Here is a 6547-nt window from a genome sequence, read left to right on the forward strand (position 1 = left end):
GTCAACTAGCTTCTGGGAAGCAACTTGATATGGTCGCATTCACAGGTATTTGTTTATTTCTAACTTTTATTTCCCCAATTTCTTGCAGTCGATCCAGAGTGGGGAGCGCGCTGCTTATTGACTTCACTTGAGCCGAAATCGCCCCTAAATGAGACATTTATAGAACACTCAGTTCCGATCGCTGCAAAATGGTCGAATAATGAAAATAGGAATGTTGCTGTTACCCAACTAGTCCACATGTGCTGTTCCACGTGCTTATTTATGAATAAGTTGGAAAACAGTGCGATCAGACGACAGACAGCAGTTATGTATCTTCCTTTTCATGGAGCAGATTACAACATCGCTTCAAACATGTTGATGCTTCTCTTTGATATCACTTATTTGTAAGGAGAACCCCGTGTAATTGGAAGAAGAGAGCGCAGGCGTAGTTTATTCACCATTACTATTTTAGCAACCGTGCTCAAGCTAGCGGTTAGCTTCTTCTATTGGCAAGGTATAGGAGGCGGCAAAGTTACGCAGTATTCGAATACAATTTATTACCTTTGCTAATAACACCGAACTGCGCGGGGCAACATGGACAGTTTTGTTGAAGTAAGGCATACCTTTAAAATGACGGCAAATGAAGTTTCGTTCCTTCTCCAGCTTAGTTTGATTTTTCTTCTTATAATTCTTGCTCTTCTGTAAAGCAAACTGCGTGCATTACTGTCATCTGGCGGACTGGAGTGTGGAGCGGTCGCGAGGAACAAGCTTGAACAAGGGTATAAAATCTGACATCAGAGCGCAGTTCGAGGCGTGCCTCATCCTGGGGTGGACCTAAACATTCGACTCCGCCCACACTGATTCTAAGCTCCCGCTTTATTCTTTTTTGTTAAACAATTTCCTAGGTGGTTTTAATGATGCGCCTTTTAATGACATCACGCTTTCTTTTTAACACTTTATTGAACATAGACGATTACAAACTTTTAATCCTCAGACAGTCAGGGCGGAGCTATGAACTGTTGGACGAAGTGGTCGAAACGGCCATGTGACATCCATTCTAGGTGAGCAGAGGGTTGCTGAGTCATGAAAGCTTGTAAAGCGTGTTCAGGAGCCCTGAAAATGGGGGAGTTGATGTTCATTCTGAGTGTCTAGGCCATGGGTGCAGATGGTACTGGGGACGGGGAGGACATCCAACCCCCCAAACACACACACACACACACACACACATACCCCCCCCCCCCAAACTTTGAAAAAGACCTCCATTCGTCACCATCCCTCTCTCCCCCCTCAACTTTCGCTCGTAAGGCAGCAAAGATCTCAGGTGAAACAGAGAGGGCCTGTGCATGTCCAGGTGATTATGTCCTGTTTCAACTACTGATGCATTTAAGTTAAACAAGAATGTCATCTTATTTGCATCTTCCACTCAGTATTTCCTTTTCCTGAAGACAGAGATATTGTCGTGGGAAATTATCAAATTTGTGTGCCTGTGCGGTCTATCGCCTGGCAGCGTAATCATGGCTTTACTACATTGTAGTACTCTTCCATACCAGCAGGTAGCAGCAGCAGCAGGTAACTAATTGTCTTTGTTTAGAGACAAGCAAATTATCCATCCATCCATTATCGATACCGCTTATCCTCACAAGGGTCGCGGGGCGTGCTGGAGCCTATCCCAGCTGTCTTTGGGCAGTAGGCGGGCGACACCCTGAATTGGTTGCCAGCCAATCGCAGGGCACACAAAAACAAACATCTGCACTCACAATCACAGGGGCAATTTAGAGAGTGCAATCAACTTACCATGCATGTTTTTGGAATGTGGGAGGAAACCGGAGTACCCGGAGAATACCCACGCAGGCACAGGAGAACATGCAAACTCCACACAGGGAGGCCGGGGCCGGGATCGAACCCACAACCTCTGAACTGTGAGGCGGACGTGCTAACCAGTCGACCACCGTGCCGCCCAAGTATCAATATGAAACATTATAAAATATGTTTTTCTTTGTGTTTATTTCCAATACATTGTAATGTCATTCTTCAATGTTAAAAATGCTTGTATAAACAATATAACACTTATAATGTTAAAATAAGCTTTTTTTTCACAGTTGCAGATGGTGGTGTGTTGCAGGATTTTTTTTAATGAAATAAATGTGACTTGACTCAAAAAAGTTTGAAAAACAGTGGTGTAGAGATGTCCAAAATCCTACTCTCAGTGGAACTTGAACACACCGTCATTCGATTTCACTCTTTCACAGTAAAAGAAAAAAAAATAACTGTACCGTAGTACAAGTACCTGGGGAGGGCCCATGCAGGGACAGAGAGAACATGCAAGCTCCACACAGGGAGGCCGGGGCTGGAATTGAACCAATGACCTCTGAACTGTGAGGCGGACATGCTAACCAGTCGACCACCATGCTGCCGAACAGAAATACAGAACTTTAAAAATATACGTCACATCTGTTCTTTTCAACGCTGAGCCAACACGTCATTTTTTACAGTGAGAGAGAAGGTACAAAGAACAGATAGCTTGCGATGCTTGTCGTGTGCTGAAATAAGAAAGAAAAATGAAGAAACAATAAACAACTAGAACTGCAAGCAGCTATAATGGGCCCGCACAACCACGGCCACATCGGGGTACTTGCAAATCGTACGCGCACATAGGAAAATGAGCAGGAAAAAAATAGGTGTGTGTATGCCAGGCCTGATGTTAGCAAAAGCGCTGCATGAGTGTTCGACTAGACTGGCAAAAACAGCATAGTGTGTGTTTGACAATGGCGCATTACCACGACAAAAGCGTCCAACGAAACCAAAAACTTTTAAGAAATTGTCATTGTAAACTGCGCGGGCCCTATAAAAATCTCAACCAAAATAATAGGGTCCTTGCAGCATTAGCTGCTCGGGCCCTAATAAGTAGAGACCAGATGAGAAGTTATTAATTGAAGTGAAGGCAAATTTATTAATGTGAGGACTCAACTGTGCAGTCTCTCTCCCGACACAAAAAAAATGTAATCCAGAAAAATAATCCACATTTCTATCAAATATATCTGCTATCTAATTACATCCCTCTCCCAACACAAAAAAAATGTAATCCTGCATAATAATCCACATTTTATTAAATGTATCTGCTATCTGAGTAATGGTTTTTATTGTTCATTTGTTTATTTTGTATTAGTTTTTTCAGAAATTGTAATGGGGCACAGCTTCGTTTATTTTTATTTTTTTAATATCCTGAATACGTAACGTCGATATATGTATTCCGTTACTCTCTGAGCATGTCCAAAAAAGAAAAAAATCGGAGCCTTTATACGCATGACATCAGTACTTGATGAGGTCGCGTCCCCGTGGACGAGATGGTGTCCCCTTCAGACGATGTTGCTCAACACACTGTGCGTATAGGAAGCGGCAGTCCACTCAAACAGCAAGTAAAAAATCATTGTAGGGGATGACGTCATTGTCAGAGGGCAACAGACAGTAAACCTTCAAAATTGCAGGTCCGGTAAACTGGTACGTATATTTTATTAGTTTTATGAATGTGGTAGACCTATTGTTTTGTTTAGTTTTTGTTTGTTTTGTTTGTTTTAAATTAAAATTTACAATGCAATTTAACAAATTAACAGTTGCACATCTTATAAAGGATCTTACAATCAGTTGTAACAGTGCAAATAATATCACAATACCAATCTTGAATATCAACCAAATAAAAACACACAAAACCAAAGTAAAATAAAAATGAAATAAAAAAACGATAATGTGCCAGGTTGAATAAAAGATGACAAAAAACGTATCAAAATGTTTACAGATATTCAAAGTTCTGATAGCCTTTTAGTTATGAGAAAACTGTATAGACTTGATGTATTGCTTGATCTCACAGTGGAAAGCAACGAAATGAATACTACTATGCATGAATTTACATCTGTGGATGTAAAATTTAGTCAGAAAAATTATAATATCGATAATAAAAGTTTCGTTGGGTTATGTCTTATTTATTTCAAAGTCACAGAGACCAAGCAAAACATCCTTCCAAAACAGTTGAACATCTTTGTCAAAATTATTAGCAATAAAATTACAAATATCAAACCAAAAACATCCAAAATAAATGAGTTACTGTTTCGGTATCCTCAGAACAAATGAGCATTTTACATTAATGTTTTTAAAAAATATATTTTTACAATGTGTTCATTGGAGGGGTAAAACCTATGAATTAACTTAATTGTCTTTAACTTTGTTGTTCAACAAATAAAGATTAGGTAACAGCCATACCCTTTTCCAGTCAATGTGTTCCACATATTTATTCCAGTACGAAATCACATATGGAATTGTCATGACTTCTTTTTTCAACAAAGATCAAATGACTTTTTTGTTCTTGCTGTGAGTACAGGACAAGCAAATATTACCAATTATAGTGTCAGTCAAAAGTGGCTAAGATAAACATTGGGTTTCCACTCTGTTAGGTTTAAGGTCTAAATCACGATACTTACCCTAATTATCTGACTCCAAATTATTTACCATATATTTATTATTTGAACCGCCATTAACCTTAGCTTCACCTTACCTAACAATTATGCGTGCTCGTTCCGTAAGAGAGAAGACCAGAAAGTTATGCTTGAAAATGAGAGACCATGAAAGGAAAGCCTGACAATGAAAGGATGACATTTTTATGGGGATTTTTTCCAATTTTATAGTTACAGGCCAAGAAAAGTTTAACCCACTCAGTTTTGACAAAATATGAAAAGGTATGACATTCCATATAGAGTTGTTTTTAAAAAAAAAATGTTTCAACCAGTTTATCTTGAATGTGTTATTTAGAGTGCAAAAATCTAGAACATTTAGGCCACCATTTTCAAAGTCATCTGTTAGAACAGAGTTCTTCACATGATGAGTTCTATTTTCCCACACAAAGTTGAAAAGTAGCTTGTCAATTTCAGCAATTAGTTTTTTTATCCAAATGCAAGGACAGAGATGCATATGATAAGCGAGAAATATCTTCTGCCTTAGAGAGAAGAATTCTACCTCTGAGAGAGAGACCCCGTAAGAGCCACTGGTTTAGCTTTTTGTTCTTTCAATAATAGGATTGAAATTCATCACATATCTTTTTTGTTGGTCTTAAGTAATTATAATACCTGAGTAAACCAGTTCATTTTTTACTGGGATGCTACAGATGAATGTTTTCAAACAGTTCTTGATAGGCAGAATTTCACGTTTACTTAGATTTAGATTCAAACCAGAGGCCTTGGAAAACTTATTTATAGTACTTATAGCAATAGAGACTTGGTTTTCATTCCTTAGAAAGAGTGTCGTATTGTCTGCCAACTGAGTAATAGTAAACTCTCTGCCTAAGATATTGATACCATTCAATTCGCTAGATTTGATTTGATCCACCAAAAGCTGGGATACGAGTAGGAAGAGGTACGGTGAAGCTGGACACCTTTGTCTAATGCCTCTGGAGACATTGGCCATTACTGTTTTTGTATCGAGTTTTTATAGCTGAGAAAAAATATCCTCCAAAACCGAATTTCTTAAGGGACTGTAGGATGAATGAGGGTTCAACGGTATCAAATGCTTTGTAGAAACCTAAAAATAGCATAAGACCATTGTCCTCCACTATATCTGGATAATCAAGAATATCTAAAACAAGTCTAATATTATTTGTGATATGCCTCTCATTCATAAAACCTGACTGTGTTTCATCTATGATCGAGACTAAAAATAGCCTTAATCATCTGGCAAATAAAAGAGCCATCACTTTATAATTGTTATTAAGTAGGCAAATTGGGCGCTACAGGTTATGGGCCCATTCAAGCTGGTCAAAAGTGGTTAAGACTTTTATTCAACGGTGACGAGAAAAGTTACGAGCTATGGGAAAGGAGATTCCTCGCACACATGGAGCTGTGCGACCTCGGACAAGTGCTCCTGGAGGCGCCGGAGATTGACGCGGAGGACGAAGAAGCTCTCGCTGAGGACGAACGAAAGAATGGAGAGGCATATGTGGAGCTTGTGCAGTGTTTGGACAACAAAAGTTTATCGCTGGTCATGAGAGACGCGAAGCGTGATGGGCGGAAGGCACTCGAGATTCTTCGAGAACACTACGCCGGAAAAGATAAACCCCGCGTTGTGAGTTTATATTGTGAACTGTCCCCGCTCCTCAAAGCCAGCAACGAAACGGTAACGGATTACATTATTCGGGCAGAGACTATATTTAGGTCACTGCGGAGAGCAGACGAACACATTAGTGATGGGCTGCAAATAGCCATGGTAGTAAAGGGGCTACCTGAATCATTCAAGCCATTCGTCGTGCACATCACTCAAACCAATGATGTTGTGACATTCAGTGAGTTTAAAATGAAACTCAGAAGTTATGAAAGCACTGAGAAATACAGTCATAGTGACGCTAATGTGGAAGAAGACAATGTGATGAGGACGAGCGGGACATCGAGGTCACATGGCAGAGGACGAGGAAAGAAGATGGACTTAGCCGACATCGAGTGTTATACTTGTGGCAAAAAGGGACATGGCCAGAACTTGTCCTGACGAGACCCAGGCTCGACGAGACGATCGTAGATGGGATACACCACGG

General features: G+C 39.9%; 1 protein-coding gene across 1 annotated transcript in view; it reads right to left on the reverse strand.

Annotated features, from left to right (window-relative positions):
* Window positions 1–745, reverse strand: part of setd3 (SET domain containing 3, actin histidine methyltransferase) — a 189018-nt gene extending 188273 nt beyond the window's left edge. Inside the window, exon 1 of the mRNA XM_086049398.1 lies at window positions 603–745. The gene's annotated coding sequence lies outside the window, so the exon portion shown is untranslated. The remainder of the gene's footprint in view (window positions 1–602) is intronic.
* Between the last annotated feature and the right edge of the window lie 5802 nt (window positions 746–6547).

Source organism: Filicampus tigris, chromosome 13, assembly GCF_054856515.1.
Source record: "Filicampus tigris isolate MCC_2025a chromosome 13, RoL_Ftig_1.0, whole genome shotgun sequence".
Taxonomy (NCBI): Eukaryota; Metazoa; Chordata; class Actinopteri; order Syngnathiformes; family Syngnathidae; genus Filicampus; species Filicampus tigris.